The sequence below is a fragment of the Scyliorhinus canicula genome, chromosome 3 (assembly GCF_902713615.1).
Source record: "Scyliorhinus canicula chromosome 3, sScyCan1.1, whole genome shotgun sequence".
Taxonomy (NCBI): Eukaryota; Metazoa; Chordata; class Chondrichthyes; order Carcharhiniformes; family Scyliorhinidae; genus Scyliorhinus; species Scyliorhinus canicula.
Window position 1 is genome coordinate 240,158,971 of NC_052148.1, and position 10,221 is coordinate 240,169,191.

The following is a 10,221-nucleotide window of genomic DNA, read 5'->3' on the forward strand; positions in this document are numbered from 1 at the left end:
CGTGTGATGGACTGGGCTGGGTTCACGACTCTCTGAAGTTTTTTGCAGTCCTGGGCCGAGCATAGAACATAGAAAAATACAGCACAGAACAGGCCCTTCGGCCCACAATGTTGTGCCAAACTTTTGTCCATCCCAGGCTGTGATGCAGCCAGACGGGTGCTTTCTATAGTGCATCTGTAAAGGTTGGTAAGAGTTAATGTGGACATGCCGAATTTCCTTAGTTTCCTGCGGAAGTACAGACGTTGTTGTGCTTTCTTGGTGGTAGCGTCGACGTGGGTGGACCAGGACAGATTTTTGGAGATGTGTACCCCATAGGAATTTGAAACTGCTAACCATCTCCACCTCGGCCCCGTTGATGCTGACAGGGGTGTGTACAGTACTTTGCTTCCTGAAGTCAATGAGCAGCTCTTTAGTTTTGCTGGTTTTGAGGGAGAGACTGTTTTCACTGCACCACTCCACTAGGTTCTCTATCTCTCTCCTGTTTTCTGACTCGTCATTATTCAAGATCCGGCCCACTATGGTCATATCGTCAGCAAACTTGTAGATGGAGTTGGAACCAAATTTTGCCACGCAGTCGTGTGTGTACAGGGAGTAGAGTAGGGGGCTAAGTACGCAGCCTTGCGGGGCCCCGGTATTGAGGACTATTGTGGAGGAGGTGTTGTAGTTCATTCTTACTGATTGTGGTCGGTGGGTCAGAAAGTTGAGGATCCAGTTGCAGAGTGGGGAGCCAAGTCCTAGGTTTTGGAGCTTTGATATGAGCTTGGCTGGGATAATGGTGTTGAAGGCGGAGCTGTAATCAATAAATACCATCCGGCAACGACTGCTGGAAGGGGCCGCCCTCGACCTCGCGGCCACAAAGACTCTGGCGCTTTCAATGACGGCCGCCTCCCGTAGTGCGCGCTCTTATTCCGCTAGCCACTCGGCCCACCCGTCCTACCCCTCGTGGACCCCGCAACCGGCCATCCCAGCAGCCGCCCCCGCGCACTACGCCTGCGCTGCTCGCCGCACCGCGCTCCCTGAGGGTCCCCGCTGTTACTTCTGCGGTCAGCAGAAGCACCCCCGCCAACGCTGCCCAGCCCGCACAGCGACCTGCAAAGCTTGTGGCAAGAAAGGCCACTTTGCAGCGGTGTGTCAGTCACGGGCGGTGGCCGCTATCGCACCGCCGTTCCCCCCCTCGCCTCAGCCGATCGCACAATGGGCCCTGCCGTCCGCTTTCCCCGACTCCACGTGCGATCAGTGGCTGCCGCCATCTTTCGCCGCCCCGCCACATGCGCTCCATGGGCGCCGCCATCTTGTCCGCCGCCACCTTCTCCCACACAGGTACTCCAGACGCTGCCATTTTGTCCTCCCCCGGGACGGGGCCACGCGACACAGGTCGCTACCACTACTCGTCGGACTCATCAGACTCGACTGCCGATCGCCCGCTACTCGCCTCCGTTACGCTCGACCAGTCGCAACCTGTCACCCTCTTCCACAACGGTGCTGGTCAACGGCCACGTGACCTCCTGCCTCATCGACTCCAGGAGCACCGAGATCTTCGTCTACCCAGACACGGTAAGGCGCTATTCCCTTGCGGTCCATCCCGCCAACCGGCAGATCTCTCTCACCTCCGGTTCCCACTCTGTCCCAATCCGGGGTTTCTGCCTGGTTAAACTTACTGCACAGGGCGTGGTATTCGACCGTTTCCGCCTGTACATTCTCCCCAACCTCTGCGTGTCACTCTTACTAGGCCTGGATTTCCAGTGCAATCTCCAGAGCCTCACCCTCAAATTCGGCGGACCCCTACCTCCCCTCACCGTTTGTGGCCTTGCGACCCTCAAGGTCGGGCCTCCCTCCGTCTTTGCCAATCTGACCGCAGATTGCAAGCCCGTCGCCACCAGGAGCAGACGGTACAGCATCCAGGACAAGGCCTTCATCAGGTCCGAAGTTCAGCTGCTTCAGGAGGGTATCATCGAGGCCAGCAACAGTCCTTGGAGAGCCCAGGTGGTGGTGGTTAAGACCGGGGAGAAGCACAGGATGGTCGCGGACTACAGCCAGACCATCAACCGGTACAGCAGCTCGACGCGTACCCTCTCCCCCGCATATCTGATATGGTCAATCAGATTGCACAGTACCGGGTCTTCTCTACTATTGACCTGAAATCCGCCTACCACCAGCTCCCCATCCGTAAATCGGACCGTCCCTACACTGCCTTCGAGGCAGACGGTCGTCTGTACCAATTTCTTAGGGTTCCCTTCAGCGTCACGAATGGAGTCTCGGTATTTCAACGAGAAATGGACCGAATGGTTGACCGGTATGGACTGCAGGCCACCTTCCCGTACCTCAACAATGTCACCATCTGCGGCCATGACCAGCAGGACCATGGCACCAACCTTTCTAAATTCCTCCACACCGCATCTCTCCTTAATCTCACGTACAACAAGGAGAAGTGCGTGTTCCGCACAGACCGCTTAGCCATCCTCGGCTACGTAGTCCAAAACGGAATACTGGGGCCCGACCCCGACCGCATGTGCCCCCTCATGGAGCTCCCAATTCCCCACTGCCCCAAGGCCCTCAAACGCTGCCTGGGGTTCTTTGCTTATTACGCCCAGTGGGTCCCACAATACGCGGACAAGGCCCGCCCACTTATCCAGTCCACACATTTTCCCCTCACGGCCGAGGCACAACAGGCCTTCGCCCGCATTCAATCTGACATAGCCAAGGCCGTGATGAACGCAGTAGATGTGACACTGCCTTTTCAAGTAGAAAGCGACGCTTCAGATGTCGCCCTTGCCGCCACGCTGAATCAGGCAGGCAGACCCGTGGCATTCGTTTCACGCACCCTCCATGCCTCCGAAATTCGACATTCCTCTGTTGAAAAGGAGGCCCAGGCAATCGTTGAAGTGGTGCGGCACTGGAGGCATTACCTGGCCGGCAGGAGATTCACTCTCCTCACTGGCCAACGGTCGGCAGCCTTCATGTTCAACAACACGCAGCGGGGCAAGATCAAGAATGACAAAATCTTGCGGTGGGGAATCGAGCTCTCCACCTTTAACTACGAGATCTTGTATCGCCCCGGCAAGTTCAACGAGCCCCCAGACGCCCTCTCCCGAGGTACATGTGCCAGCGCACAAGTGAACCAGCTCCGTGCCTTGCACGGGAGCCTTTGCCATCAGGGGGTCACTCGCTTGTACCATCTAATCAAAGCCCGCAATCGCTGTCGAGGATGTACGGGCAGTCACCAGAGACTGCCAGGTCTGTGCCGAGTGCAAGCCGCACTACTACCGGCCAGATCGCGCGCGCCTGGTGAAAGCGTCCCGCCCCTTTGAACGCCTCAGCGTGGATTTCAAAGGGCCCCTCCCCTCCACCGACCGCAACACCTACATCCTTAGTGTGGTCGATGAATTTTCTAGGTTCCCCTTCGCCATCCCATGCCCGGATATGACGTCTGCCACCGTCATCAAGGCCCTGGATTCCATTTTCGCTCTGTTCCGTTTCCCCGACTACATCCACAGTGACAGGGGAACCTCGTTCATGAGTGATGAGCTGTGTCAGTTCCTGCTCAGCAGGGGTATCGCCTCCAGCAGGATGACCAGCTACAACACCCGGGGAAACGGGCAGGTAGAGAGGGAGAACAGGACGGTATGGAGGGCCGTCCAGCTGGCCCTACGGTCCAGGAACCTCCCAGCCGCTCGCTGGCAGCAGGTCCTCCCTGACGCGCTCCATTCCATTCGGTCACTACTCTGCACCGCAACTAACAGTACACCCCATGGATGTGTTTTTGCCTTCCCTAGGAAGTCTACATCCGGAGTGTCACTCCCGAATTGGCTCATGACTCCGGGCCCAGTCCTTCTCCGTAGGCATGTCCGGCACCACAAGTCGGAACCCCTGTTGGACAAAGTATGCCTACTCCACACCAACCCTCAGTATGCCTACGTGGAGTTCCCCAACGGCCGCCAGGACACAGTCTCGCTCCGGGACCTGGCTCCCTCAGGTGCCGATCCCATGCCCACGCCCCTTTTCCCCCCCGCGCCACCCTCCTTTTCCCCGGCGCCCCCGTATTCGTCACCACCAGGTCCATCCCTCGACCCCCTGCCCACACTGGAGGACACGGAAGATTTCGGCTCGCTCTCGGAGTCATCCCGCCAGCAGCCAACACCGCCAGCACCTGCACCATCGTTGCCATCACAGCCTGTGCCGACATCGCCACCACAGCTACGCCGATCACAGCGGAACATTCGACCGCCGATTCGGCTCAACCTGTAACCTCTAACCGGATGGACTCTTGGTTTTCTTTGTTTGAACCCTTTTGTAAATAGATCATGATGGAACCATCAATTCAGCGAACACGTGTAGTTGGACCTGAACAGAGGCTTTAATACACTTACAACAGAGCCAGCCTATTTGTCGTTGAACTTCAGATGAACTGGCAGGCTGGCTCTAAGGCACTGATCTTTATACATCGGTCCCAGGGGGAGGAGTCCTGAGCGGAGCCAAGGGAGGAGCCCAGTACAAACTCTCACATACTCCAAGAGCGTCTCCCTCTGGTGGTCGGATAGTGCATCTGCACTTACAATGGTGGATAGTGAACATACATACACGGAGTTATATTGGCAACTATATACAGCATTGATCTTACAACGGGTAGATAACGAACATATATATATGGAGTGATATTGGCAACTATATATAGTGTGAATCACATGCACCACAGATCATCCTTTGTATTATAGTTACACGTCACCCCCGCTGGACTCATTTTTTACAGGGGGTGAATGTGGTGATGTAACCACTGTAGATATGTGTACTTGCAGTAGGGGGATGTATAGCTGAACCTGTAATACAGGTTCCTCCGGTAAGCCCCTGCTGCCTAGCTCCACCCACAGGGACCTTGTGTATAAATATGCGTGTGAGTCACTGAGATCCTATTCTACAGCTGCCGCCGGAGGAATAGCATCACACTGCAATAAAGCCTCGATTGTACATGTCTCGAGTCTTTGTGTGCAATTGTTAGCGCCACAAGGAGTATGTAGGTGATGCGCTTCATGACAAACCTCTCAAAGCACTTCATTACGACTGAAGTCAGGGCCACCGGACGGTAGTCATTGAGGCACGTTGCCTGGTTCTTTTATGGCACCATTACGACGGTGGTCTTCTTGAAGCAGGTGGGAATCTCGGAGTTGAGTAGGGATAGGTTAAAGATATCCACAAAACCATCTGCCAGCTGGTCCGCGCAGGCTCTGAGTGCACCACCAGGGATCCCGTCCAGGCCCATCGCCTTCCAAGGGTTCACTTTCAGGAAGGCCGATCTGACTTCGGAAGCTGTGATGGTGGGTATGGGTGAGTTGTGGGCTGCTGGGGCACTCGACAGCAGATTGTTGGTTACCTTCTCAAACCGAGCATAGAATGCATTGGGTTCTTCGAGGAGGGGTGCGCTGATACCGGAGATACTGCTCGGCTTCGCTTTGCAGCCCGTTTTGTTGTTTTGTCCTTGCCACAACCGCTGAGAGTCTGTCTGTGACTCTAGCTTGGTTTGATATTCTCTCTTGGCATCTCGGAGGTCGTACCTGGATTTCTTGTATCGGTCAGGGTCTCAGACCTGTCCTTCAGTAGGGTGTCAATCTCGCGATTGAGCCATGGTTTCCGGTTGGGGAACATACGTACTGCTTTCTTTGGCACGCAGTCGTCCACACATTTGCTGATGAAGTCTGTGAAGGTGGTGGCATACCCGTTTAGGTTGGTCGCTGAGTTCTTAACAATGGATCAGTCCATTGTCTCTAAGTAGTCACGTAAGAGCTCTTTTGTTTCGTTGGACCAGCACTGCACGGCCTTCTTAGCTGGATTCTTCCACTTGAGAGTATGCCAGGAGAAGGAGCACCGTCTTATGGTCTGATTTCCCAAAGTGCGGTCGGGGGATGGAACGATTTTTGAGTAGCAGTGGTCAAGAAGGTTGTCACCCCTGATGGGACAGGAGATGTGCTGGTGGAATTTTGGCAGTACAGTCTTGAGGTTGGCCTTGTTGAAGTCTCCGGACAGGATGAACAAGGCCTCCGGGTGTTCTGTTTCGTAGTTGTTTATAACTGTGTACAGTTTGTCCAGTGCCTTCCACCCTTCTGCCTTGGGTGGAATGTAGGCCACTGTGATAACGGCTGAAGCGAACTCAAGTGGAAGATAGTATGGGATTTAACTGTCAGGTATTCCAGATCCGGGGAGCAGTAGGTCGCCAGGGTTGCCACATCCAAGCACCAGGGAGAGTTGATGTGGAGGCAAACCCCTCCACCCTTTGCTTTGCCTGATGACGTGGTGCAGTCCGCCCGGTGAATTGAGAAGCCTTCAGGTTGTATGGCACAGTCCGGTGAGGCGAGAGTGAGCCATGTCTCTGTGAACAGAGCACACAGCAGTCTCTTACTTCCCTCTGAGAGGTAAGTCTCGCATTAAGTTCATCCAGCTTTTTTTCGATCGTTTGGACGTTTGCCAGGAGTATGCTGGGGAGAGAGCTCTTGAAACCGCGTTGCTTCAGTCTAACCTGCAGACCACCACGTTTCCCTCGCTTCCTCGGTCGGCGTCTATGGCTGGATGGTCCTGGGATCCGATGGGAGAAGTCTGACTTTGTGGAAAGTAGGTGGTTGCGTCTGGCGGGGTCCAGGGCGCTGGCGGGGACCAAGGTGCTGGTTACATTTCCGGGGTCACGTCTAGCAGGGCCCCGGGCACATGGTTTAGGTAGAGGGGTTGCTGGGGGAACATATTTGCGATCTGGATGGGTCCTGGCGTTCTGTGGGCATGGGAATACCTTTCAGCGCGTTTGGGTCCTCACGCGGGTTCTCCACCATTTTGGGGGTCCTGGGTCGTGGGCAGGGGCTTCCAGAGGCAGGTTGGGCAGGGTCCCGTGGTCTGTTCCTTCCTTGGGCACTCCTGGGTGTGGTAGTCACCACTGTTGTATATATCACATACGAGATGTAATATGGTATGACTCTTGTACTACAGGTACGGGGTAGATCCCTGCCTGCTGACTCCGCCCAGTAGGCGGAGTATAAATGTGTGTGCTCACTGAGCTGCAACCATTTCGGCAGCAGCTGCAGAAGGCAACACATCTCTGCTTAATAAAGCCGCGATTACTCTCTACTCTCATCTTGTCATAATTGATAGTGCATCAATTTATTAAGCAGAGATTTTACAACAATAGACCTCTGCATCAAACCTGATCGCCTGCAGCTGCACCCTCAAGCAGACAACGCCAAGTCGGCCTTCGCCCATTGGCTAGCTTGCTTTGACGCCTACATCGGATCTGCGACAGAACCACCCACAGAGGCACAGAAACTCCAGATCCTGAGCTCCGATATTTTTCCCCTCATTCGGGACGCGCCCACCTACGCTGAGGCCATGGCGCTTCTGAAAGAGAACTACACCCAGCAGACCAACAAACTCTACGCCAGGCACATCCTGTCCATGCAGCATCAACTCCCCGGTGAATCTGTGGAAGGTTTCTGGCATGCCCTGCACGCCCTGGCGAGGGACTGCAATTGCCAGGCCGTTTCGGCCATTGAACATTCCGAACTAATCAGGGATGCTTTCGTTACGGGCATAGGATCGTCTTACAGCTGCCAGCGCCTCTTAGAAAGGGCTACCCTCGACCTCGCGGCGACCATGAAACTCGCGGTCTCACTGACGGTCGCCTCCCGTAATGCACAAGTGTACGCCCTCGACCGCACGGCGCCCCCCTCCTGGACATCATGGACCTCACCAGCGAACACCCCATCGTAGACCCCACCAGCGACCACCCCCAGCCAACCCCAAGCCTGTGCCATGCGGCAGCCAGCCAACCCCGAAGGACCCAAGTGCTACTTCTGCGGACAGACAAAGCACCCCCGGCAGCGCTGCCCGGTGCGGAGTGCACCCTGCAAGGTCTGCTGGAAGAAAGGATAGTTCGCTGCTGTGTGCCAGGCCCGCTCGATTGCCGCGGTAACCAGGCCCATTGTTCCTGCACCCCCCCACATGCGACCCGTGGGTGCTGCCATTTTTGCCCCTGCAACCCATGTGCAGCCTGTGGGCTCCGCCATCTTCCTCACCTCAGAACACGTGCAGCCCGTGGGCGCCGCCATCTTCCCCCCATCAGGCTTTGTGCGGCCCGTGGGTGCCACCATCTTTAACACTGCCCGCCACGTGCGCCCATGGGCCCCGCCATCTTCCCCGCCTCAGGACCCCTGCTCGTCGGGCACCTCATTGGGCCGCTCATCGCCTGCAACCGCCATCAACCAGCCAGGGGCCTTCCAACACCAGCTACAGCTCGCCTCCATCATGATCGACCAATCCCGGCCGCACAACCTCGCAACCGCGTCGATGACGGTAAAGGTCGATGGGCACAAGACATCATGCTTTCTTGACTCCGGGAGCACAGAGAGATTCATCCACCCCGATATGGTAAGGCGCTGCTCCCTCGCGGTACACCCCATTAACCAGAGAATCTCCCTCGTTTCTGATCCCACTCCCTGGCGATCCGGGGGTACTGCACTGCCACCCTCACCATCCAGGGCGTAGAGTTCAGCGACTTCCGCCTCTACGTCCTCCTCAACCTCTGTGCTGCCTTGCTACTCGGCCTGGACTTCCAGTGCAACCTCTAAAGTCTCACCCTGAAATTCGGCAGACCCTACCACCCTTACTGTATGCGGTCTCACGACCCTTAAGGTCGACCCGCCTTCTCTGTTTGCAAACTTCACCCCGGATCGTAAACCCGTCGCCATCAGGAGCAGATGGTGCCCAGGACATGACCTTCATCAGGTCTGAGGTCCAGCGGCTGCTGCAGGAAGGTATCATCGAGGCCAGCAACAGCCCCTGGAGAGCCAAGTGGTAGTTGTGAAAACTGGGGAGAAAAACAGGATGGTCGTTGACTACAGTCAGACAATGTACCCCCTCCCACGCATATCTGATATGGTCAATCAGATTGCACAGTACCGGGTCTTCTCGAAAGCGGACCTGAAATCTGCCTACCACTAGCTCCCCATTCGCAAGGCAGACCACCCATACACCGCATTTGAAGCAGACGGCCGCCTTTACCACTTCCTGAGGGTTCCCTTCGGCGTCACTAACGGAGTCTCGGTCTTCCAACGGGAGATGCACTGAATGGTTGACCAGTACGGACTGCGGGCCATCTTCCCGTACCTGGATAACGTCACCATCGGTATGCGGACAAGGCCCGCCCACTCATTCACTCCACCGCTTTCCCCCTGACGGCTGAGGCTCACCAGGCCTGTATGAGGGCGACATCGCCAAGGCCACGATGCACGCGGTCGACGAGACGCTCCCGTTCCAAGTCGAGAGCGATGCATCAGACGTCGCTCTGGTCGCCACCCTCAACCAGGCAGGCAGGCCCGTGGCATTCTTTTCACGCACCTTCCATGCCTCTGAAATTCAGCACTTCTCCATTGAGAAGGAGGCCCAAGCTATCGTTGAAGCTGTGCAGCATTGGAGGCATTACTTGGCCAGCAGGAGATACACTCTCCTCACTGACCAACGGTCGGTAGCCTTCATGTTCAATAACACACAGCGGGGCAAGATCAAAAATGATAAAGTCTTGAGATGGAGGATCGAGCTCTCCAACTACAGTTACGAGATTTTGTATCGCCCCAGTAAGCTCAACGAGCCCCCCCGATGCCCTATCCCAAGGTACATATGCCAGGGAACAAGTGAACTGACTCCGGACCCTACTCAACGCTCTCTGTCACCCAGGGGTCACCCAGTTCTTTCACTTCATAAAGGCCCGTAATCTGCCCTACTCCATTGAGGAGGTCAGGGCTATCGCCAGAGACTACCAGGTCTGCGCGGAGTGCAAACCGCACTTCTACCGGCCAGGCTGAGGCATCTCGTGAAGGCGCCCCGCTCGTTTGCACGCCTCAGCATGGATTTCAAAGGGCTCCTCCCCTCCACCGACCAAAACACATACTTCCTCAATGTGGTCGACGAATACTCCCGATTCCCCTTCGCCATCCCATGCCCACCGTCATCAAAGCACTCAACACCACCTTTGCTGTGTTCAGTTTCCCCGCCTACATCCACAGCGACCGGAGATCTTCCTTTATGAGTGATGATCTGCGCCAGTACCTGCTCAGCAAGGGCATTGCCTCGAGCAGGCCGACCAGCTACAACCCCCGGGGAAACGGTCAGGTACAGCGGGAGAATGGGATGGTCTGAAAGGCCGTTCAGCTGGTCCTCCAGTCCAAATATCTCCCAGTCTCCCGCTGGCAGGAG